Source organism: Sphaeramia orbicularis, chromosome 24 (assembly GCF_902148855.1).
Source record: "Sphaeramia orbicularis chromosome 24, fSphaOr1.1, whole genome shotgun sequence".
NCBI lineage: Eukaryota > Metazoa > Chordata > Actinopteri > Kurtiformes > Apogonidae > Sphaeramia > Sphaeramia orbicularis.
Genome location: NC_043979.1, coordinates 1,482,398 through 1,510,306, shown reverse-complemented (window position 1 = coordinate 1,510,306; position 27,909 = coordinate 1,482,398).

The window sequence follows — 27,909 nt, the reverse complement described above, 5'->3', positions numbered from 1 at the left end:
GAGAAAAAATAAGAAAATTCGGTTGTTTTTATGAATTAGTGAGATACTGTTTTCTGAAAAAATTTAAATTGGGCTCTGTTTTTCTAAATTAACAAGATAATTATCATATAATTACAGGAAAAAATAAGTTTTAAAAAAATTGGCTCATTTTTTCCGAATTAACAAGATACTGTTTTCTGAAAAAATTTAAATTGGGCTCTGTTTTTCTGAATTAACAAGACAATTATCACATAATTACGAGAAAAAATAAGTTAAAAAAAAAAGTGGCTAATTTTTTCCGAATTAACGAGATACTGTTTTCTGAAAAATTAAAATTTGTTTCCGTTTTTCTGAATTAATGAGATAATTATCTTGTAATTATGAAAAAAAAATTAGTTAAAAAAAAATCAGCTCTGTTTTTCCAAATTAACGAGATAATTATCACATAATTACGGGAAAAAATAAGTTTTTAAAAAATTGGCTCATTTTTTCCGAATTAACAAGATTCTGTTTTCTGAAAAAATTTAAATCGGGCTCTGTTTTTCTGAATTAACAAGATAATTATCACATAATTATGAGAAAAAAATCATTCAAATGGGTTGTTCATCTTTGTTTTATTTATGTATTTATTTGCATTTTATTGTGAAAGAATAGTTTTGTAAATGTAAATATTTTCACAGTGTAATGTTTTTTTTTTTCACTTCAATTTTTTCCACATAATTTTTCACAAAGAAACTGTGCAGTTGTCATTATTTCTGGGTTAGTGTGTTGTTCTTTTGACTCTCGATCACATTGGTCTGTCTGTGGAACCTGAACCAAAAGGATTTGGAAAACCTGGACTGTTCAGGTTCAGTTTTGCACTTTCATCCTGCAGGGCCACAGTGGACCCTTTGGTGGACTGGTTCTGGTCCACAGCGGACCCTTTGGTGGACCGGTTCTGGTCCACGGGGCCACAGCAGACCCTTTGATGGACCGGTTCTGGTCCACAGGGCCACAGCAGACCCTTCGGTGGACTGGTTCTGGTCCACAGCGGACCCTTTGGTGGACCGGTTCTGGTCCACAGGGCCACAGCAGACCCTTCGGTGGACTGGTTCTGATCCACAGCGGACCCTTTGGTGGACCGGTTCTGGTCCACGGGGCCACAGCAGACCCTTTGATGGACCGGTTCTGGTCCACAGGGCCACAGCAGACCCTTCGGTGGACTGGTTCTGGTCCACAGCGGACCCTTTGGTGGACCGGTTCTGGTCCACAGGGCCACAGTGGACCCTTTGATGGACCGGTTCTGGTCCACGGGGCCACAGTGGACCCTTTGATGGACCGGTTCTGGTCCACAGGGCCACAGCAGACCCTTCGGTGGACTGGTTCTGATCCACAGCGGACCCTTTGGTGGACCGGTTCTGGTCCACGGGGCCACAGTGGACCCTTTGATGGACCGGTTCTGGTCCACGGGGCCACAGCAGACCCTTTGATGGACCAGTTCTGGTCCACAGGGCCACAGCAGACCCTTCGGTGGACTGGTTCTGGTCCACAGCGGACCCTTTGGTGGACCGGTTCTGGTCCACAGGGCCACAGCAGACCCTTCGGTGGACTGGTTCTGGTCCACAGCGGACCCTTTGGTGGACCGGTTCTGGTCCACAGGGCCACAGCAGACCCTTCGGTGGACTGGTTCTGATCCACAGCGGACCCTTTGGTGGACCGGTTCTGGTCCACGGGGCCACAGTGGACCCTTTGATGGACCGGTTCTGGTCCACGGGGCCACAGCAGACCCTTTGATGGACCAGTTCTGGTCCACAGGGCCACAGCAGACCCTTCGGTGGACTGGTTCTGGTCCACAGCGGACCCTTTGGTGGACCGGTTCTGGTCCACAGGGCCACAGCAGACCCTTCGGTGGACTGGTTCTGGTCCACAGCGGACCCTTTGGTGGACCGGTTCTGGTCCACAGGGCCACAGTGGACCCTTTGATGGACCGGTTCTGGTCCACGGGGCCACAGTGGACCGTTTGATGGACCGGTTCTGGTCCACAGGGCCACAGCAGACCCTTCGGTGGACTGGTTCTGGTCCACAGCGGACCCTTTGGTGGACCGGTTCTGGTCCACAGGGCCACAGGGGACCCTTTGATGGACCGGTTCTGGTCCACGGGGCCACAGTGGACCCTTCGGTGGACTGGTTCTGGTCCACAGCGGACCCTTTGGTGGACCGGTTCTGGTCCACAGGGCCACAGCAGACCCTTCGGTGGACTGGTTCTGATCCACAGCGGACCCTTTGGTGGACCGGTTCTGGTCCACGGGGCCACAGCAGACCCTTTGATGGACCGGTTCTGGTCCACAGGGCCACAGCAGACCCTTCGGTGGACTGGTTCTGGTCCACAGCGGACCCTTTGGTGGACCGGTTCTGGTCCACAGGGCCACAGTGGACCCTTTGATGGACCGGTTCTGGTCCACGGGGCCACAGTGGACCCTTTGATGGACCGGTTCTGGTCCACAGGGCCACAGCAGACCCTTCGGTGGACTGGTTCTGGTCCACAGCGGACCCTTTGGTGGACCGGTTCTGGTCCACAGGGCCACAGCAGACCCTTCGGTGGACTGGTTCTGATCCACAGCGGACCCTTTGGTGGACCGGTTCTGGTCCACGGGGCCACAGTGGACCCTTTGATGGACCGGTTCTGGTCCACGGGGCCACAGCAGACCCTTTGATGGACCAGTTCTGGTCCACAGGGCCACAGCAGACCCTTCGGTGGACTGGTTCTGGTCCACAGCGGACCCTTTGGTGGACCGGTTCTGGTCCACAGGGCCACAGTGGACCCTTTGATGGACCGGTTCTGGTCCACGGGGCCACAGTGGACCGTTTGATGGACCGGTTCTGGTCCACAGGGCCACAGCAGACCCTTCGGTGGACTGGTTCTGGTCCACAGCGGACCCTTTGGTGGACCGGTTCTGGTCCACAGGGCCACAGGGGACCCTTTGATGGACCGGTTCTGGTCCACGGGGCCACAGTGGACCCTTCGGTGGACTGGTTCTGGTCCACAGCGGACCCTTTGGTGGACCGGTTCTGGTCCATGAGCCGTATGTTGGACATCTTATGCAGTTCTTCTATGAGGATAAGTGTCTGTGAACGTCCATCTGAAGTGTATTTGATAGTTTTCTGTAAGTCCATATTTGGTCGATGACATTCGGATGCTGAGTTCCTTTGATGTGACAGAGGTAACAGAGGGGGCGTGTCTTTCCCGTTGCCGTGGGAACATGCGTCAGCTGTTTCTACCTGAATGACAGCGTAGACGTGGGTTTACAGCTCCGTTTCAACGCCGACAATGAGAGGAAACACAGACGGACTTACTCCCATCTGCCTGTTTCCTGTTTCCTGTTTGGAGCTGAACTGGTCTGGGATCTGGATCCGTTTGGGTTCTGCTGTGGAACTGGACCTGAAAACAGGACAGAGGGTTCAACAGTCAAACCAGATACAGACCAATGTTCTGAAGCAGGTTTGGGTCTGTTTTAGAAATAAATATTTACTGAGAGAAAAGACAAACTATTTTTGGATAAAACACATTTTTATATTATTTTACATGATTTTTTATACATAAATCCGCATGTAACATGGTCAAAAGCACACGAAAATTACACACTACTATTATTTTTAATATCTTTTTATTCTCTCACAGGTGCATTTTGGGAATCATAGTAAATATTCAAGGCAGAGTGTTTGACAAAAATGACCACTGTTGTAAAATCACCGGTGATTTTTTAGTGTTTAAATGTTGAGGTTCCGTATGTAACACCAGTGGACACGATGGGTTCCACACCAAACCTGGAATGAGGCTGAGATTGATGCCAAACCCACATGTGGATTAGAAAAACCACTAGGATCCACACACTGAACAAAGTGTCTTTATTTAGTCTATAGAAGAGCATTTACACACGTTTACACATCTAATGCACTGACACCTAGGGAGAGCTAATGTCCATATTTGAGTCCTATTTTTGGACCCAGTGTTTGATTATGAATTCTCTGAGGTCATCATTCGGTCCATCCTGGGGTAAATCTGTCTACATTTACCTTTTATTATTGGATCTAAACAGATGGAACAGTGTCAGATACTAAAATAAACCCAGTCTCTCTTAACTTTTTAATCTGAATCCAGGTGTTTGTGTTCTAATGCCGCGTTTCCACTACGTGGAACCAGCTCGACTAGGCTCAGTATTCCTGGAGAGCGTTTCCATTACAAGATACTACCAACTTTACAGTACCTGGTCGTCATAGTGATGCAGCGCGTTACTTCCGTGTCGTCTGTTCAGAGTTGCTGATAAACTCGCTCGTTGCGTGTTGTCTGGTCTGAATTTTTACGTCGGCCACCACAGACTGAACCTCCTGGACCGACCATGGTGCAGTTTTGGCTGTTCTCATGTGGATTAATGCACCGCTGTATTTACTGTCCACTTCTGCATCTGTTTTTTGTAAAACGGCGGGTCACAGAGAAAACTGTCTGACCAATCAGTGGTCTGCAGTGTGTACACGTCATGTTTTAGTATCTGGTCCCCAGTCCTGGAACCTTGGCGGAGGTGGTACCAAAAAAGTAGTACCAGGTACCAGATTCCAGGTCCTTTTACATAATGGAAACGCAAAAAAGGCCGAGCCGAGTCGAGTCGAGCCAATACCACATAGTGGAAACGGGGCATAACAGCGGTCTGGGATCCAAAACAATAAGGACTAATGTCAGAATAGACTTTTATATTATGGGATAGATATCAGTGCATTGGTTCGTTTGGGCTCAATTATTCTCTTTGTTTCTAAAATGACTCAGATGGTTTGAACTGAATTTAGATCAACATGATTTTTTTTTTTTTTTTTTTTTTTTTTTTATCCATGGCTATAATTTAAAAAAAATTCTACCTCTAAATTGATAAAATATTATTCATGCTCTTTTTTAATCACCCAAAAACCACTCTAATCACCCAAAAATTACTCAAAAATCACCAAAAAAATCACCTAAAAATTACCCAAAAACCACCTAAAAATGACCAAAAACCACAAAAAAACACCCAAAAACCACCTAAAAATGACCAAAAACCACAAAAAACACCCAAATCACCCAGAAATTAACGAAACCCCCCCACACCTAAAATCACCCAGAAATTACCCAAAAATCACCTAAAAATGACCAAAAAAACACCCAAAAAACACCCAAAATTGCTTTTAAAAATTACCAAAAATCCACATAAAAATGACCAAAAACCACAAAAAACACCCAAAAATTAACAAAAAAAAAATCCACCTAAAAATCACCCAGAAATTACCCAAAGACCACCTAAAAATCACCAAAAACATCCAAAACAATCCCCCATAAACCCCCATATGTACAGGTACATGTCTACATGTGTGTATAAAAGCTTAGTGAAGTGCCCAGTGTCAGTGCAGGCTTCAGTGTCTCTCACACAGTCTGTATACAGTCCATGTGTCCCAGTTGGCGGTTCCTCTTCCACATCAGAAGGCTGTCTCTGCTGGCGTCTGTCCAAACAAACACTGAACTGTTCTTCTGACCTCCTGTGTGACATTCCTGAAGGACATCCTGAAGACGAACAATGGACCAGAACAAAGGAGAAGGCAGTTCCCAAGGACGCCTTCACCTCCACACTAACCCCTGACAACACCCACATGTGGCCCACATGACCCACACCAACACCCACATGTGTCCCACATGACCCACACCAACACCAACATGTGGCCCACATGACCCACACCAACACCCACATGTGGCCCACATGACCCACACCAACACCCACATGTGGCCCACATGACCCACACCAACACCCACATGTGGCCCACATGACCCACACCAGCACCCACATGTGTCCCACATGACCCACACCAACACCAACATGTGGCCCACATGACCCACACCAACACCCACATGTGTCCCACATGACCCACACCAACACCAACATGTGGCCCACATGACCCACACCAACACCCACATGTGGCCCACATGACCCACACCAACACCCACATGTGGCCCACATGACCCACACCAGCACCCACATGTGTCCCACATGACCCACACCAACACCCACATGTGGCCCACATGACCCACACCAACACCCACATGTGGCCCACATGACCCACACCAACACCCACATGTGGCCCACATGACCCACACCAACACCAACATGTGGCCCACATGACCCACACCAACACCCACATGTGGCCCACATGACCCACACCACACCAATGTGGTCCTAAATCTGACCCGGACCACTTTCACATGTGGTCCTAAATCTGCCCCAGACCACTTTAACATGTGGTCCTAAATCTGACCCGGACCACTTTCACATGTGGTCCTAAATCTGCCCCAGACCACTTTAACATGTGGTCCTAAATCTGACCCGGACCACTTTCACATGTGGTCCTAAATCTGCCCCAGACCACTTTAACATGTGGTCCTAAATCTGCCCCAGACCACTTTCACATGTGGTCCTAAATCTGCCCCAGACCACTTTAACATGTGGTCCTAAATCTGCCCCAGACCACTTTATCATGTGGTCCTAAATCTGACCCGGACCACTTTCACATGTGGTCCTAAATCTGACCCGCACCACTTTTATACGCGGTCCTAAATCTGACCCGGACCACTTTCATATGTGGTCCTAAATCTGATACAGGTATGATACTTTACAATGCGACACATTTCATGTGTAATATGTGTAATATTTCTCCAAAACAATCTGAACTGACCTGCTGTCTGAACGTAGAATATGTGAACTCATAAAAACCCAAACAGACACTGCAGACTACAGATGTAAAATATTTAAAAACTACTGAACCACTGAACCTATTAGCATGTTGAATTATTTCAGGTAAAAAACAGTTCTTCATCTTTTCATGGTCATCAGATGTGACCATATTTGGACATTCAGAGGCTCTGTAGTTACTGTGGAAACACCATCTTCTTCTACAACATTGATTCACTAGTAAAACCCATAGAGTATTTATATATTTGATTATAAGTACTTGTATTTATATATTTGATTATAAGTACTTGTATTTATATATTTGGTTATATGTACTTGTATTTATATATTTGGTTATATGTACTTGTATTTATATATTTGGTTATATGTACTTGTATTTATATATTTGGTTATATGTACTTGTATTTATATATTTGGTTATATGTACTTGTATTTACACACTTGCTTTAGGTCCCTGTTACAGTCATGATAATAAGAGAAAACACCAACTGGGATTTTTTTATTTTTTGAGATGCTACATTTTTTGTACTTGGTTTTGGTTTCTAAATGAAAATCTTTCCAGTGATTATTTCGTCATACTCAGAGCTGCTGATTCCTCTGTTAATTTTCTCCATTTGTTCATGTGAAAACTCCAGATTGGAATTACTTTGGATAATCTACCTTCTATTCCTGGGTGCTCTAATATTTTAAAAGCCCTTTGTTTCTCTTAACACCAGTCTGTTTACTGTTTGACTGTCTGTTTAGTCTGATGTGAATGGAGTTCTGCTGTTCCACCCTCGGCCTCATCGTTCGGTGGTGGACACATTCATATTCAGAGTACAGCTGTAGAGCAGAGCAGGACCTGGGTGTGTTTTTATGTCAAATATCAACATTTAAATCCAAAAACAACAAAGAAAAACTAAGACAAAAAAACATATTTCAACTGTAACTTCTATACTCCCGTCCCCTTATCGCATGTTTATCCAATGAACACAGTCCCATGTGGTGGTGGGCGTGTCCATTCTGTGGCATCGATGTATCAGTACTCACACACTACTCATCTGAGGATCGATTACATTAATAAAGTATCAATATTAATTAATAAATGTGAAATAAAAGGGCCGGTGTCATGTCTGAATCTTATGGGATAACTTATGCCCCGTTTCCACTGCGTGGTACCGGCTCGACTCGACTCAGCTCGGCCTTTTTGCGTTTCCATTACGAAGAAGGACCTGGAATCTGGTACCCGGTACTAGTGTTTTTGTCTCACCTCCGCCGAGGTTCCAGGACTGGGGACCAGATACTAAAACATGACGTGTACACACTGCAGACCTCTGATTGGTCAGACAGTTTTCTCTGTGACCCGCCCTTTTACAAAAAACAGATGCGGAAGTGGATAGTAAATACAGCGGTACATGAATCCACACGAGAACAGCCCAAAACTACACCATGGTCGGTCCAGGAGGTTCAGTCTTTGGTGGCCGACGTAATATGTATGTAATATGTGTAAAATGTAATATGTGTAAAATCACTAAAAGTGTCAGTATCGGCATCAGGTATCAAGTATATATGGCAAAAAAGTCATCGGCATCATATGGAATCATAATAGTGTGGTATCGTCCAGCACTAATCCCATGTCAGCACCACAAAATGACTTTAAAATAATATTACACATATGAAAAATAAACTGTGTCCATTTCATTGCAGCGTTCTTTAAACTCCACATATATGTTACAGTCTATTGCAGGGCTGTCAACTCATGTTAGTTCAGGTTCCACATTCAGCCTGATATGATCTAAAGTGGGCCGGACCAGTAAAATAATATAAATTATCAGTGTTGGGAATAACAGCGTTAAAAATAGCAGCGTTACTAGCACCGTTATAGTTTTCCAGTAATGGGTGATCTAATGAATTACTATTTGAAACATTCCAACGCCATTACCGTTACCGGCAGAGAAATGTGGTGCGTTACTCTGCGCTGGTATCTAACAGCTGTTATCAGTCCTGGTTCGCTCAGACAGGCACCAGAGAGGTGACGTTCACAGAGTTGAGTCTTTAGAACGTGTCTTTTCAGTGAACAATAAGAACCGATTTGTTGTGAGCCGTTCGTTTACGAGCTGTTCTTCTGTTCAGATTACCCACAATGCCTTCAGCCTTCACCTGTGTGTCCACGAGTCTGAGTTGTCCACGCCCCCTTCACCTGAACCACTAATGACATCTACCAAGTTGAATTGTCCGCAGCACACCACAGGCACCTGAACGCAGCTAAGGGGGAGGAGTTATCAGCTAATTTAGGGGAGGAGTTCTCAGTGACAGTCCGACTGAGTGGACTGAAGACATTTCCTGCTGTGTCCAGGAGGAGCCGCTGAAAAAAGTGCAGATGTGGGATTAACTGGAGGAGCATCTGCTTCTATAAATGCACATATGCACTCATGTGGTGGAAAAGCCAGGCCCTGGTGGACCCCAGCCTGGCCCTGGTGGACCCCAGCCTGGCCCTGGTGGACCCCAGCCTGGCCCTGGTGCACCCCAGCCTGGCCCTGGTGCACCCCAGCCTGGCCCTGGTGGACCCCAGGGACCCCAGCCTGGCCCTGGTGGACCCCAGCCTTACCATAGTCCTGGTCTTCAGTCCCTGTCTGCTGTTCTACTCTATAACTGACCTGTGAAACACACTCAAAAATCAGTTTCCTTTTACATATTTGGAGGTTTTTCAAAAACGTAATGCAATAATTACTTTCCCTGGTAACTAATTACATTTATGTAGGAGTAATTCAGTTACTAATTCAATTACTTTTTTGGGAAAGTAACTAGTAACTATATGTAATTACTTTTTTTTTTAAGTAATTTGCCCAACAGTGTAAATAAAAGGATAAGAACTTATAAATAATGTCAACCCAAAGTGTTTTTCTCTGTTTTTGAGTGAAAAAAGTAAATTCCATAATGAAAATGTTTACATCTACAAACTGTGCTCGAACATAACACAAACAAATATAAACAACCTGAACATTCTTATGCAAAATAAGTGCAATTTTAACAATATTACACCATAGTTATAGTTTATACATGTGAATCACAATGTACAGATCACAGTAGATCTACAAATACACAAAACATTTAGTAACAGGTAGAATATTGGTACAATTCTACATACTTCTCTTAAGATATTTCAGGTTGTTCATATGTGTTTGGGTTATTCACATTTTTTGTAAAAGGCTAGACTGTAAATATAAGCATTTTTGTGTAAATTAACGTTGTTTTTTTTTTACACTAAATCAAAGAGGCAAAAATTGCTTTTTTCTTTATTTATAGGTTATTATGACAGTATTTTTCGGGTCTGACCCACTTTATATTGAATTGACCTAAAATTATTTTAACATCCTTGTTCATATCTTTGTGTAATTTTTGCATTTCACAAAGTCATCCCACAGGCCGGATTGGAACCTTTGGTGGGCCGGATTTGGCCCCCAGGCCGCATGTTTGACACCTGTGATCTATTGTATATCATAATACATTATTCATAATCATATAATATACTACATATTATATACACTGTGTAATAATACTTTATATATTAATACATTCTACTATGTTATAAAATATTTATATATACATTACAATCACACACATTATAATCAGTTATTTATAATCATATAATATAACTCTTCTTATTTAAAGGTCCCATATTATGCAAATCTGACTTTGTGACAGTTTTCTTACAGTAGTGTGTGTTGCAGTTCCTCATTATGAGGTTGGAATTTGAAAACTGTCTGTTTCCTCCTGCCTTGCTACACCACAGTTTGTGAAAATGCTCAAACGGCCGAGTGTGAGTTGGGTCCGCTTATGACGACATAAGCGGATTTAACTCCTCCCCCTGACTGTGGCCCCACCCTGCATGAAAAGGTAAGCCCCGCCCTCGCAAAGTAGCTCTTGGACAACAAACATGGCGAAGGCGAGACACGCAGGTTGTGGTGTTGTTGGCTGCACACACCAACACCATAGTTTAGTTTTGCTCCCCACTTCAGAGCCTCTCCGTAAAAAGTGTCTGGATTCTGTCTGTGATGGTCATGGACCAAACAACATTCCCAAACGCTTGTATGTGTGTGCCCGGCATTTCACGGACGAGTGTTTTTCGAACATGGGCCTGTACAGCTGCGGCTTAGCACAAAGACTCCGAACCAAGAAGGACGCAGTACCAACGCTTCGAGACCCAAGTCCAAGTGTGGGAGATGGAAGTTCTGATCATTTGTTTGTATCTTTACTGCATAACCCTACATTACGGATAAGCTGGTGGTTGTTGATGTGTACGTCTAACGTTAGCATGGCAGCTAACATAGCTCGGTTACTGCTGCTAACGTTTGCGTCCCCGTTAACATGCAAGAGCTGATAATATCCAGAGACATTCAACAGAACTACTGTGAACACGGGCCTTTTGTGGTTGGCATCAGTACAGTTAGCATCAGGCTTGTTAGCAGCTGCCTGCATTAGTGGTGGCAGGCGGCTTTCCGTGTCAGGTCCACGAACCCGACACAACACCGCCGTTTTCCGTCGGGGCTCAATCACGCCTCAAGGCAAAGAAAGCCAGTGTTTGGAAAGACGTTCTGTCTGCAGCCGCAGAGTCGGGACTTCATCAGGAGCCTCTCCTTCTGGGTCAGACTCTGGGTCGAACTGGTATGGCTGAACTACTGCGTCCCGATGAGCCATGGCTTCACAGTCAACATTAGCGCGTAGTACCGCTAGTGTAAGCCGCGTCCTCTCCCAGAGAGGGGAGGGGGAGTGGGCGTGGACAGATGCGTTCATTTGCATACCCGGAAGCAGGCCCAGAAACAGCCTGTTCTGAGGAGGGCTGGGGAGAGGGACTTTTTCCACCGCTGAAACTCCGAACAAAGGATGATTTTGGGGCGAACAAACTTAATACTATGTTTTTGGGCTTCTGAGACCTATATGACGTGACTGAAAAATAGCAAAATATGGGAGCTTTAATACTTTCATCATATCTTCTTTTTTTTTATTTAATTTTTCCTGTGTTATTTGTACCTGGTCCTGTCCTGTCCTTTTCATATGTTCCTCAGTGGTCCTGAACCGGTCCTTAGTGGTCCTGAACCGGTCCCAGTTCTGATCCACTGCTCCTCCAAACCCTCCCAGAATTCCTTTGAACTACTTCAGAACATGATGTGTGCTCCAGTGTTTGTTTACCTACTGCTGACTTCCTGTTTTTACTGGACGTTATGTTCACTCCTTAGGTCAATTATCCCACAGACACAGGCCTGAGCCTTCTACACACCAGTGCATTCTGGGAAGGCAAAGCACTTTCTCACAGAAGAACTTTATTCAGTTCAATTATTCCATAATCAGGTAAACAGCCTCTGTTTTCTCTGTTAAAGGCAATTTTCAAAAAGTGCAAAAACTAACAAATTGTGAAAATATTTACATTTACAAACTGTGCTTTAACAATAAAATGTGAATAACCTGCACTGTAAAAAAAAAAAAAATCTGTAATTTAACACAGTTTTCACTGTTTATTTTACAGATTTTTCCTGTATTTTTCAGATACAGGAAAATATCAATGAAATGACAAAAACAGACTGTGATTTTACATGTCAAATGGAAAATAACATGAAAAAATAGGACCAATGGTCCTGTATCTTACTGGCCAAATTCAAAGCTTTGGGAAATGTATCCAGATGCCATTTATTCTCACCCAGTTATGTATATTTATTATGTTACAGAAATAGCCCATGTTTTGGTCTTATTCCAATCAGATCTGTAAAAAATTCAAATTTTTCAAAGTGGCACCAAATCCAGAATCAGATCCAGATCCAAATCATTTCATTAACTGTTGTTGACATCATCATAAAGAAGCTGTATACCAAGTTTGAAGTCAATCGGGATTGTAATTTCAGAGAAAAAGACGATTGAAAGTTTTGTAACAGATGACAGACGCCGCCGACGCCAGACGCCGCATGACGACAATAGCTTACAGCCTCTTGGCCAGTAAGCTAAAAACTGTACCTGTGAATAACCATAAAATTTCCATTTTTTAAAAGATTTTTTTTTTCTTTTTTCACAGAAAAATACAGTTAAAATACATTTGCGAATGTATCACAATTTCACAAATATTTCTTTTCTATTTATGAGATTAAACTGGTAATTTAAAGTTTAATACTGTAAAAAAATAAATAAATAAATAAAACAAGATAAAATTACTGACAATTAACCGTTAAAGAAGTATTTGTTCTGTCAGTTGAACCAGACTTGTTTGTTAATTGACAAATATCTTGTGTAATTACAGGAGGTTTCACAACAAAAATGTTGAATAAATGTATTTTTGTGAATGTATAACATGTATAAGCACTGATAAACTGTCCAAATACAGTTTTTATCAGTGGATTGGACAACTGAGTCTCATTGGAAATTATACATATGTATATATATATATATATATATATATATATATATATATATATATATATATATATATATATATATATATATATACACACACACACACACACACACACACACATATATATATATATATATATATACATATATATATGTAATTATTTTTAATACATGAAAATATTCTTTATTAAACATTAAAAAGTATTAGTTGTAGTAATATTACTGTTTTTTACGAGTTTTTGTTGTTGTTGTTGTTGCTTTTTTTTTTTTTTTACAGTGTATTCTCATGTGCAGACAGGTGCTGGGATCTGGGGAGTGCCCACCTCCCACACATACATATTTTATTGTCAGTAGGGATGGGAATCGAGAACGGGTTGTTTTTGAGAACCGAATCCCAGTAGCTCGATTCCTTGGAATCGTTTGCCTGCTTAACAATTCTTCTTATCGATTCCACCTTCGTTGCACATGCGCGATGACATCACGCGCACGTTGCATTGTTTTGGTCAGAATGTAGACAACATAGTGTTGAGGCAGAAATGGTCTAAACAGACCACACCAGGTCCACACAGACCACACCAGGTCCACACAGACCACACCAGGTCCACACAGACCACACCAGGTCCAGCTGAACACTGTCAAAGCTTCTATTTCTTCTAAACCAGGGATTAAAGCAAAAATTTTTCATCTGACTGAAAATTTTCTTCTGGTCAAAATCATTGGCCACTATTAAAAATGATGCAATACAATACTACTATAGCGTACAAGTTTCTATAGTCAAATTTGTCAATACTGTAAAACCCACTGAATGGGAGAGTGTACAGGTGTAGAAGATTAGTAACATGGATAGAAAAAATGTCATGAGTGGTACTGGTGGGGGGTCTGGGGGTCCGCCCCCAGAAAATTTTTAAAGCTTCAGGTCAATTTTGGTGCTCTGTGGTTAATTTTAAAGGGTATGAAAACCTGTGAAGCAAGTGAAAATAATAACTAGAAGAAAACCTTACTGCAAAAAATAAGTGAAAAACTTTTTATTTAACAATTTAGGAACTCCTAAAACATAACTCCAACTCCTACAGCACATGAATTCTGGGGAAAATGTCTGTGTAAATGTAATTGGAGTTCCATCGTCTCCCTTCTCATCAAGCCACGCCCACCTCCATCTATTTTTCACGCATCTCTCAATAGTTCCCACTTCAGCACCTTCCTCTACAAACGTGTCCATGATGTCGTATATGCTAGCCAAAATAATCTGTACGTCGTCAAACCTGCGTCCACAACCCCCTCCCGCCAATATCATGTTCTCTTTTGATTGGAAGAAATTACGTCAACTGAAACAGAAATTCTATTCCGTTCCAGATCCTCTCTGAAGGTATTTCCAATACAGTGGCTTTGCAAATACCAAGGGTGTTACTCATTCATTCAGTTTTATCTTGGTACTGTACCGTACAGATAGAAATAAGATGCTAAACGGGTCCAAATAAAGCACTTATGCAGTCGGGCGTGTAACCGCGTAAGGCCGCGGCGTGCACAGCGGTACGCACGGGAAGGGCACATACACACAAACACAAACACACACACACACACACACACACTAGTCATATACCGGCAAGAGGAGATAAGCTCTGAACCCAAACATGAAGGTCCATGCAGATCAGTTCTGTCTTCTTCCCTTTTCGCTGTGGTTCTTTCATAATGAAAGCTACTTGTTAGCACTAAACTAAAGTTAGTCTGGAGGCTGAACTTCGGTAAAGCTGAACTTGTCCATGTGTTTCTGAGGCACAGAATGAGCAGCGTTTCCTTCCAAAGAGAAATAGTCATCAATCTGTCCTCCCGACATAAAAATAAAGAATTCATCTTATTATCGTCACTGTTAAACCTATCAGCCCCCTGTGCGTGGCGTGCCTGTGTTAAACACCTGCAGACCCAGGACAGCAGACCCAGGACAGGATCGCGGTGCCGACTGGACTCCGCGAAACACGTGGGGAAGTTACTTCAATATGACTTTTTTCCCCCCTCAATTTTTCCATTTGACGGAAATCCGTCGTGGTGATGGAGAACTTTAATCCCTGTTCTAAAGGGTGGAACCCCTCCTGTCTGTTCAAAGTTCCGGCTCCGGTGTGGGCAACAAACGTCGTACCCCCTCAAATACAAGTTTCCGAAGGTAGGGGAAAGGAAATGAGGTGCACAACAACGGGAGATGAGCAGAGTCGAACCGGTTCCACGTAGTGGAAATGCAGCAACGGAGGAATTAGTAAAGAGTCTGTAGTTTCACTTTCATTGCACCCCCCCCCTCCCCCCCAGAACTGGGCCCGGCATCATCTGTTCTTATTATTTGTACATACTGTATATGTTCTATTTTCTGTGCAGATGGAAATATAAAAGACAGTTAATGCGAACACACCTGTTTGTACTCTTTTATTCCCTCACCCAGTGACAATCGATAAGAGAATCGATAAAGAATCGGATCGATAAGCAAAATTGATAATGGAATTGTAAAATCCTCATCTTTTCCCATTTCTATTTGTCAGTATACTGTACAATTTACCACACTCTGAAATTCAACCTCTGCTTTTAACCCATCTCTAGAACATTCAGGAACACAACACACGCTGCAGACTAGGAGCAGCGGGCTGGTCATAGCAGGCGCCCGGGGACCAAATGGGGGGTTAAGTGTCTTGCTCAAGGGCACATCAGCCAACAACTTTTTCTGCCAGTCCGTGGAATCGAACTGGCGACCCTTCGGTCACAAGCCAATGCTCCAGCTGACTCTCCAGCCTTTGAGGCCATGGCCGCCCCCTGCATGTATGTACGGCAGGGGAAATCCGACAGTGAGAAGCAACACCTACATGTAATTTCACATGTATTCAACAAGGCTGGACACATTATGGGATGGCAATTTTGTGGAAAACAAGAGGGATGCCAATTGTCCCTTCCCATGACCTTTGATTGGATTGAAATCCCACCGCTACTTCACCCAAACCAGTTTTAACTTGGAGTGCACAATTTGTTCCTGCTCACTCGTGCATGTAAACCTGTAACTTTGGACAAATATCCACCAATCCTCTACCTACAGACGTCCACAAAAGAAAATTTAAAAAATGCAAAACTGGGGGTAATTTTTCAAATGTAGTTTTTTTGTTGATACACCCTGTATTTCACCAGTAAAGATGACACCAGGGTCATGTGGGACAGTTTCAGAGGTTCAGTTACGATAGAGGGTTAAATACGTCCAACATACAGACACACAGTGACTAAAAAAGTCCAGTAGATGGTTGTAAAGCCCTCCCCTGGCCTGCCCCCCCCCCCCCTCCCTCAGAGGTGGACTTTGAAGTGTTTGGAGCTGACACCTAAAGTGGACTCACATGTCCCAGGTCCTCCTCTGGTCTTCTATCTAAAGTGGACTCAGGTGTCCCAGGTCCTCCTCTGGACTTCAGCACCTGTTGCTTCTTCTCATGAGCTGATGTGGATTTAATGAACTAAAGCATCTGTTTATTTGACTTCACACATCTGTTGGAACAGCAGTCGGACACACATCAGACCCTGTTTATTGACTCAGACAGCGGACCACGCTGCTGGAGGGGTGGGTTACCCCCCCTCCATCGGCGCTCAGAGAGGCCTCTGAGATAACAAGAACAACACCAGGGTGAATCTGTTCATCTGACTCTAATAACAGTGTGGGTATCATCCCTTCAGTTCCACCCAGCGGCCCAGCAGAGGACCAGGTCTGAGCAGAAAACAACAGCAGATCCAGTTCACTGGGACTGTGAAGGAAAGACTGGTGTAGAAGGACCTGAGTCCAGGTTCAAGTATCCTGTTAATGTGTCTGTTTGTGATGGTACCAGTGTGGGCTAGTGATGGGAAAGCGGATTCTGTTTACTAACTCGGTTCTGTAGGTTTGTTTGTCTGTCGCAAATCAACTCTGAATCGATTCCTGAATTTCAAAAATCATCCTGCAGACGTCAGACACAAACTTACAGTGGTAAATTAATAAGTGTATGTTTATTCCACTGCAACACGTGACAAACCTAAGAAACAACAGGTCTGACCTTTAATACCTTTGTGTTCTGTTCATCTATCTATCTATCTATCTATCTATCTATCTATCTATCTATCTATCTATCTATCTATCTATCTATCTATCTATCTATCTATCTATCTATCTATCTATCTATCTATCTATCTACCTACCTACCTACCTACTCTATGTGTTTCATTTAATTGTATTAGTGTGTTTTCTTTCAAATAAACTTTAAAGTTTATTGTATGTAGGACGTAGGATTGTGGCCTAAACTGGTACTGCAGTCACATTCAAATACAGTACAGTGTGGTATCCTCTGCCCCCCCCAGACAAGGGGTTGACAGATCCAGCATGAGCGTCTACTTATAGTGTTTCCACCAATCCTGTCCACCATACCATAATATTCATACAAAAAAATGATCACCAGACTGATTCTACATGGGTATAATATATAATAGAACAGGACAAACGTCCTGAACACTCCAATGAAAGTTTATGAAGATTCAGGAGATAGAGAAAAGAGAAATGAGCCCGAAGTTTCACGCAGCACAGATCGTTACCGTACCCCTCCCCCCCCCCCCCCCTTCGGCTTACACACCGCTACATGCAGAGGTCACTTCCACAGAAAACACTGAACTACAAGGAAATACCATGGACAGAGACAAGTCCTACACTGGTACCAGGTCTGTTCACCAGTCCTACACTGGTACCAGGTCTGTTCACCGGTCCTACACCGGTACCAGGTCTGTTCACCAGTCCTACACTGGTACCAGATCTGTTCACCAGTCCTACACTGGTACCAGGTCTGTTCACCAGTCCTACACTGGTACCAGATCTATTCACCAGTCCTACACTGGTACCAGGTCTGTTCACCAGTCCCAGACTGGCAATCCTACCTGGGCCAGGAGAAAAGACTGCAGCCTGGCCCCAGGTGCAGAGACCGCCGGTCTGGGACCAGGTGCAGATGGCGGTCCCAGCTCTCAGTGGTTCTTACAGTGGTCAGTCTAAGGCAGAGTCGGTGTCAGTCTTCTAATTCTTCTCCTCTTTCAGCCGTCTCCATGTTTCTAAATCTTCTCCTCCAGATCCTTGTTTTGTTTCTCTCTTTGTCTCTTTGTCGTATTTGGAATAATCCCTTTAGTCCTTTTGGGTTTCTTCAGGTCAGACTTTTGTGCTCATAAATGTTCAGCTGCAGCTCAGTGGAACTGCCAACCTGGATGAACAAAGGTACTGACTCTGTGATTGGCAGACAGGTGATGGGCGGAGCCTCAGACCAAAACACACAATGACATCATAAACATCATTTGGGGGCTGACACTGAGCTTTTAAATGTGAATATTCTGTCTGGAATACTACTGTCAGTGAGATCAGGATTTAAATGAACAGGATTCCTTCATGTCTGCTGACAGAGACATTTTAGAACGACTGAGAACAGAATTCACACAGACTGCACCTTTAAACATTTTAAACATTACAATAATCGTCGACTTCAGATCGCTGCATTCACCTTGTTTGTTCATGATCTAATACGACATCTGATCTGTTTTCTTACAGTTGGGCAATCTAATCTCATTCAGCGGTTCAACAGACTCAGTGAATTTGAGAAGCGACTCAGCGAGTCATCGATTCATGAACGATTCAGTGAGTCATCAATTTGTAAACAATTCAGTGACTCAGCCCTCCTCGGTCATACTCTGATGCTCTTTCATTTAGTTTGTTCTCTACCTCAGCTCGGTCTGTCCGTCACCAGCAACTAGTCTCGCAATACAATCACAGATGTTGCCGTGGAGACGACCTGCTCCACGATGTATTACACAGCACTTGCACCTCGGACTGAATGAGTGATTCAGACCAGTTTATGTGAGAATAAACAGTAATATTAACAAAGTGCTGCTGAATCGATTCAGTTGTATTCACGAATCGATTCAACTCATTCACTTAGAGGAACTGATTCTTTTGAAGGATTCATTAGTGAATCGTCCACCACTAGTGTGGGCTCATCTTTATGGTTAGAACATGACAAATACTGCAGAAAGTTTCAGTTTAAACCTATAGATAGAACATTCAATATCAGAATGAAAAAAATTTGAATTTGGAAAAAGTTAAATTAAGTCAAATAATAAAATATTGAATCAGTTTGTTTTGTTGGAGAATGGAAACAAAATAAACCATAAAGACAAAGTGTTTTCATCTCAACAGTAATAATTATCACAATATGAACTTCAACCCATAATGGTAGCTGATGGTTTCCTTGGTAACACAGTTACACATGCATATGAACTCCATCAGATTATGAACTTCCTCTCTCTCCCAGGACCTTCCTGCAGGTTCCTCTGGTTCCAGGATGGAGTTCTGATGTACAGGTTCTGGACCGGTACATGTATATATGGTATGTGAATATACGGTTTGGACCATGTGGTTCAAAGACAAAAAATGCTGCAGTCAATTATGAGTCAGAATGTATAAATGTAAAAGCTGTATTAATATAAGACAGATAGAACGGATAAAGTCTTGTGTGTCTTGACATATGAAATGACTTAAGTGTCTTGGAATAATGATAATTTTCATATAATCTATAAACACAGAAATAACTCGGAAATAAATTAATTAATTAATAAAATAAAATAAAAATAAAAAATCAATAATAAATAAAGAAAGAAAGAAATAACTCCGCCCACACTTAGCAGCATGTATGAAGGCTGTTCCACCACAGATGGCCGTAGAACAACCCCCCCCCCCCGGACTCTGTCATGTGACTCACATGGACGTAGAACGCCCCCCTCCGGACTCTGTCATGTGACTCACATGGACGTAGAACGCCCCCCTCCGGACTCTGTCATGTGACCTTTGAATCGACCCAATAGCTGCGCTCAGATGGACTGTGTGTTTGACTCATCTGCTGGACTGAAGCAAACAATAGTGGGAAGCAGATAAATGAGCTGAGCAGAAGCAGGACGGATAACAGAGTTCATTTACTTCCTTTCTGGAAAAGACAGAGACCGAGGCAGAGGGAGGAACCGATGGAAGCGGTGACTGTTCTAATGTTTTCACAGGACGACGGGGATGGTGTCAGAAGTAACAGCAATACTGTTGCACGCTGACGACTTTTATTAACCCTTAAAGACACACACATACTTTTGGGGCACTTCTAAACCATGTTTTTTCTCCATATTTGGCTTTTTTTTAAGTGATTTATCACCATTTATTACAATATTCTCCTTTATATTTAATTTTTTTAGTGTAAATCACAGACTGATCTCATGAAATGCCGTTGTATGTCACACCAGTTCTTAATGCATGTGGTGTGCTATATCCTTTTGTGTGTTATTCAGCGCCATTTGATCACCGTCAGTTTACGCCAAAATCTCCAGTCCACATAACCCTAATCCCTAACCCTAACTATAACCCTAAGTGTGTGGTATTTGACACGGCATGAATACACAAACCTTATAATGCATACAGATAACACGCCAATTAATGCCAATTAAAAGTGGTGTGTATATTTACGTGATTTCATCATATCACGTTGGTAAATCATGCATTTTCCTATATTTAATTCACTGATTAGGTAGATGTTCATGAAAACTCAGAGTAAATTCAAATGTTATTATATCAAAACATAGAAGAATTAAGAAAAAGTGACTTTTTCAGCAAAGATATCAATAACTGAACATAAAATCAATCAATCAAATTTTCTTTATATAATGCCAAATCATAACAAAAGTTATCTCATGACACTTAAAGCTGCAGGAGACTTTCATCACCAGTTTTTCATCAGATCTGTCCATCCTCAGTCATATCCTCAGTATCATGAATCTGTTCGTCCTTCTGTCATTCCTCAGCTGAATCTCTTCCCTCACAGTGAACAGTTTCTTAGTTCCATCCACCAGAAACAAACCATGTGTTTACAAACAGAGCCAGGAGGAAGTTTGTCACGACGTGCACTGTGGGAAACAGAGGTTCGCACAGCGCCAGTGACCCCATATGATATTAGATGGATGAAAAAAACATGACGCTGAAACACAGAAATGGGTGGAGCTCCGCGCTGTGTTTGTTGCAGCTGCTGCTGCCAGGCAGAGCTCCGCTTGCTCCACTTCCATGTTTCAGCTGTTTCCGCGTCATGTTTGTTGCATCCATATAATATCACATGGTTCCACTGCCGCTGCCAGGCGGCTGCACGAACCTCCGTTTCCCACAATGCACGCTGCGACAAAATTCAAAAGATGCCCGATGTTACCTATTGGCTCTTTTTGTAAACACGTGGTTTGTTTCTGGTGGATGGAACTAAGAAACTGTTCACCATGAGGAAGAGACTCAGGTGAGTAATGACAGACTGACTTACAGATTCATAATACTGAGGATATGACTGAGGTTCGACAGATGTGATGAAAAATTGGTAGCGAAAGTCTCCCGCACCTTTAACATATAGAGCTGGAATAAACCAGACGCTCAAGCCAATTTTCAGAACCAATAGAATCCTCCAGGAGCAAACACTTGGTGACAGTGGAAGGAAAAAACAGAACGTCTCCATCCACAAACTCCATGGGTTTTACTGGTGTTGTAGAAGATGACGGTGTTTCCACAGTAACTACGGAGCCTCTGAACGTCCAAATATGGTCATATCTGATGATCATGAAAAGATAAAGAACTGTATTTTACACCAATTGGATTGATAGGATTAGTGGATCAACAGGGTTAAGGGTTAATATATTGTTTTTCCTTATTAGCCTTATCGGTGTCACCAGCCTTAACTGTTATATTAAATACCTAAACCAGACCTAATTCTAACCCTAACCCTAAAACCATCTGAAAGGAAGGACTAGCCAAAATGTCCAAACTTCAATGAGTAAAAATTTAAACAGGTTCCCAGAAAGACACCAGATTCCAGTTCTCCAGTCTGTTGGACCTGCTGTTGTATGTTCATATTCGGTTCCTCTGGCAGGGGTCCAGTTCTCCAGTCTGTTGGACCTGCTGTTGTATGTTCATATTCGGTTCCTCTGGCAGGGGTCCAGTTCTCCAGTCTGTTGGACCTGCTGTTGTATGTTCATATTCGGTTCCTCTGGCAGGGGTCCAGTTCTCCGTACCCTCCCACTCAGTGACCAATAGGCAGACCGATGGAAAAGTTGAAAGGGAACCTGAGACTGTGGACCCACGCTGGGCTGTTTTTCCAGCGGCCCTTCCTGCTGAACTGCTCTGACCTAAAACAAGACCTCACATGAAAACGCTCAACACCGGGTCCACGTTTCAGAGCGAAAGTGTGAAACACGGAGTTAAGGGATGAGTTCTATGACTTCAGTCCAATACGTGTCAAAAAGAAAACTAAGAATAGAACTGTTCAAAAATTCATAGGAAGGAATGATTCTCGGACCAAAAAAAAGAGAGATGGTTCAAGGTGCTCTTTGGAAAAAGGGATTCATGAAGTATGCCATGTTTCCACTATGTTGATTCGACTCTGGTACCAGGTCTTATTCCTGGAGACCATTTCCATTCCAGGATACTACCGACTTTACAGTACATGGTCGTCATAGCGATGCGTTACTTCTGTGTCGTCTGCTCAGAGAGTCACTGATAACTCGCTCGTTGCGTGTTGTCTTGTCAAACTTATGCTGAATTTTTACGTCGGCCACCAAAGACTGAATCTCCTGACTGAATGGTGTAGTTTTTGGGCTGTCGTCATGTGGATTAACCTACCGACATATTTACTGGAAACTTCTGCATCTATTTTTTGTAAAACGTCGGGTCACAGAGATGACTCTGACCAATCAGTGGTCTTGTATCTGGTCCCCAGTCCTAGAACCTCAGTGTAGGTGGTACCAAAAAACTAGTACCGGGTACCAGATTCCAGGTCCTTTTTCGTAATGGAAATGCAAAACGGCGGAGTCGAGTCGAGTCGAGCCGAGCCGGTACCACGTAGTGAAAACGTCGCAGTAGATATCAAACTGGAAGAAAACTCCAAGGCACTCTCTTTCAACATTCAAATGCCTTTATTAACACGGCACGGTCATTTCTAGACCTAAAAAACCCTTCTACACATTTTGGCTTCAAACCTTCATCAGGAAGTCAACCAGGAGCCTGGAAAACTGTAGGTTCCTATATAGTAGGATCTGACCAATAGGAACTCGCCAACTGGGCATGAAGAGGCAGGCCTGCAGGCATAAACACATACAAGTGTTTTTTAGGTCTAGATATGACTGTGCCATGTTATTAAAAGCATTTGAATGTTTAAAGGCAGTGCCTTGGAGTTCTCTTCCAGTTTGATAAGACTACAACTGTGTCTGAACAATAACAGATCTGTCCACTGGATTGGATTTGTGTCTAGAGCTGAAGCCATCAATTATTTTTCCAACCGATTAATCAATGAATTATTTTCTTCGATTCAATTTGATTACACAGTTATTTGAATCTGCAAAAAAATTGAAAAGATGTGAAACAGACACTAGTGCGTTGGGTTCTAGATGTGGTCGTTTCTATGCAAGGGAGAGCTGAGTTTGGGGAAAAGATCAATAAATCAATCAATCAATTATTCATTCATCTTCTGAACCTGCTTCATCCTCACTAGGGTTGTGGGGGCGGAGCCTATCCCAGCTAAGTATGGGTGAAGGTGGAGTTCACCCTGGATGAGTCTCCAGTTCATCACAGGACTGACGATTAAATAGGGGGGGCTTAATATCAAATACCACATTAGCCCTGATTTTCTAATGCGACAAGATGTTCTAAGCACTCCTGTGTCATTTTTTTGAAATTTTCATCCAAAAACCCCCCTACCCCAAAAATTACTTTTTTAACTCAAAAAATTGCAACTTTCCCAGCTTCTCCACTCTTTTGTCCAGTGCAGTGTACACATATGTTCATGATGGGACAGTTCATGATCTTGTCAGTGCCACATTGTATCATAAGAGTACTGTGTACTATGAGCAGTCTAATGTCAAGGTCATGTTGGAGGTTAAAGGTCACCAAAAAGCTAGTTTTTTCAAAAAATCATACCATTCTGACATTTGATCAAATCTGTCCTCAGTTCTGTTCCTCTGGTTTCCTGGTGGGACCCCCCAGGCCTTTGGCCCTTTACAGACACATTACAGACTAAATATTACAACATGTACATTCCATTTGAATCTGCCGCCATTAGTGTGGAGGAAACACTAGCACACATTTAGGAGGGAATCACTAACACTTCATTCATTCATTCATTTTCTGAACCCACTTTATCTTCACTAGTGTCACGGGGGCGGAGCCTATCCCAGCTACTTATGGGTGAAGGCGGGGTTCACCCTGGACATGTGACCAGTTCATCACAGACTGAACATATAGAGACAAACAAACACTGTCACATTCACACCTATGGGCGATTTAGATGAACCCATGAACCTATCAGAGCATGTGTTTGGATGGTGGGAGGAGCCAGAGTACCCGGAGAGAACCCATGCAGACACGAGGAGAACATGCAAAACACAAAAGACCCACCCCATCGACTGGTGTTGGAATACAACCCATCAATCAATCAAATTTTATATATATATATATATATATATATATATATATATATATATATATATATATATATATACATATATATATATATATATATATACATACATACATACATACATACATACATGCATACATACTCTACTGTACCCTACCCTACTCTGCTCTACTCATATTAACACCCTACTCCTTAAATCCAGATGAACTCCTCTGCCTGGACTGTAAATGCACACATCCATAGGACTCCCTTCACACACACATCCATAGGACTCCCTTCACACACACATCCATAGGACTCCCTTCACACACACATCCATAGGACTCCCTTCACACACACATCCATAGGACTCCCTTCACACACACATCCATAGGACTCCCTTCAAACACACATCCATAGGACTCCCTTCAAACACACATCCATAGGACTCCCTTCAAACACACATCCATAGGACTCCCTTCACACACACATCCATAGGACTCCCTTCACACACACATCCATAGGACTCCCTTCAAACACACATCCATAGGACTCCCTTCACACACTTCAAACAGACGTGGCCTATGCTTTTGCTTTCTTAGGAGCCTGTCACACCTTTGTGCTTGCAGGAGGTGTGTTTTGACGGAGTCCAAAAGAATGTGCTGATGGCCCACGGCTCGAGGGCTTCGCCACAATAACAGCCACATTCCTTCTGGCTACTGACCAGCGAAGATGGAATGCAATTAGCACGTATTAGACAGAGCCTAGAGGAGTCCTGTCAGGCCCTGTGGCATACCCCGACCACCAGTCAGGACGGACCTGGGCACAAACACTGCTTCCTGGCATCCACACTGGGATTGAGCTGGGTTTCCATTACCCTCAGAAATGTGCAAAATGTAAATTGCGCAATATAAAACTGGTAATGGAAACACCGAAATGTCACAAAAACTGTCAAAGATCACAACAAAAGGCTCTGGCATTTGGAGGTTTTCCAGCCGTACCAGTCCAACTAGCTCCACAGCAGTTTGTACCGCTAAAGTGAATGTTTCCGGGGTAGTGGTAGCACTGACAAATACAACACCACAAATTTAATGAAGCACCTGCAGAAGCACCATGCAAAGGAGCACCAGAAAGTCCAGCAGCTCCACAGATAAGACTGAGCCTCCACTGATGGAGGTAGAACACAGTGAACGTTGGTAGATGCTCTACAGAGACTCCACACCAACAATGATATCAGATCATTATCGGGTATCGACCAATACACAAGGTCCCAGCCAAGGTTCTAATAGTTCTGGATTTTTCATTCTAGTTTAGTTTTATTTAGTTTGGACTTTTTTTCTCTAATTCAGTTCGTTTTAATTCATTTTTAGAGCAGGTTTGATAGTTTTTATTCGTTTTCATTTTCTTGTAAATGCTTAGTTTTACTTCAGTTGTAGTTCAGTTGTAGTTCAGTTGTAGTTCAGTTGTAGTTCAGTTGTAGTTCAGTTGTAGTTCAGTGGTCTCTTTTCTCTTCTTCTCTGTGCTCCTATTCAAATCAATCCCAGACAGGACTCTGCTGCTTTAGTCTCCATGTTTCCAGGTAGAGTGGGGACCAGAAGACGACTGGAAACCACAAGTGAACACAAGTGACGGAGCAAAAAGTGTCGTACGGTGCTGCTATCTAAAATTGCTAGAGCAAAATAAATTGATTTTGAATCAATCTGACATTGACAAAAACAAAGGGAATTTTATCCATAATTTTTATACGTTTTAGTTAGTTTTGTAAACACACAATACAGTTTCAGTGAGTTAACGTTTTTTTTTTTTTAATTATAGTTTTTATTTATTTTAACGAAAATGTTTTTTCAATTCTAGTTTTCGTCATTTCATTAATTTTGTTAACAATAATAACCTTGCATCAGACAGAAAGATGTTCCGACAAACTGGAAAAGCAGCTGCAGTGGTCGACCAACTTCATTAAAATGCAGAACTGAAGTATAGATGTTCCCTCTACAACACCTCAGTCTGAAAACTGAAAGACTGATGGCTGCTTGTTTACGAATTCTATTTTTGGTTGATTTTCTTCATTTTTCTTGAGCTGATGGAAAAGTGAATTTCCACTGGGCAAATTCACTATGCATGCGTAACTGTGTTATACCAACTCTGTAGGTTAACTTTACATTTTTTACTGATATAGCAGTGCACATGACCTGTTCAGATGATGTGACGTTGTGCTAATGTTTCAAATATATGAGACTGTTGACGTCTATGTACCTACTCCGGCATATCTACACATAGTCATCAGTATGGAGTAAGGTTGGTGTCAAAATATTTGAGTGTATTAGATAGAAATGTGTGCATATTAGTCTACAGTTGTGCAAAAAAATAAATATTTGTAAACCCTTGAATGAGTTCAGTCATACATAAAATGTATTGTGTGTATTTTATCTGTTTGAATATGAATAATAATGTTTTGACAAAAATTACAAACACCAAATGCAACTTCACGATTGCGCTTTCTCTATCACAAATACGACTTCACCAATGTGACTCCATAATTATGCTGCGTTCCAGGCCGTTTTTTGAGCCTGTAATTCACAACTTCAAACCACAACTCACGACTTTGTAACGTTCCAGGCAAGTCACGCCAAACTGAGCGCAAGGAATTGTGGGAGTTAGATGTAAACAAACCAACATGGTGGACTGTACGTTATGTTCATTTACAGTCATTTCTGTCGCTAAAGGTGTTTGTTCTTTGTTTATTTGAGGGAAACAGGAGGAAAAACGGCGCATAAGGACAGAGAAGCTGTTCTACCTTTGATGTTCTTTGTATATTTGGATTCAGATTTGGTTTGAATTTATTCTGTCACTCACTGGACTGAAAACTAGCTAATGCTAGAGCAGCTGCTGATTATGCAGAACATTTGCAGATAAATAATGTCAGAGCAATAAGTTGTTTTAATAAACAATCTGCATAAACACCACATCCATGGGGGGGCGCCATTGCTACGTGATGTCAGAACTCGGAACTGGGAGAACATGGATCTAGTACGAGTTCAGGGTGGAAGTCCCAGGTTTGACTGAACATTCCAGTGCATTTACACCAGTAGAAGGATGGAAGAACACCAGTTATAGGTGGACTGTAGAAAAAAAAAAAAAAAAAAACGGTATTATTCCGGCAGCAGGGGTGCCGAAAAAATACTGTTAAATACTGGAAAATAACCATCTCATAAAAATACGATAATTTTCCATAATTAAAATATAGTTTTTTGCCCTAAATTTACGTGAGATTTTGCATATTTTTTGACTTTTTAATGTTTAATAAAGAATATTTACATGTATTAAAACAATCCAAT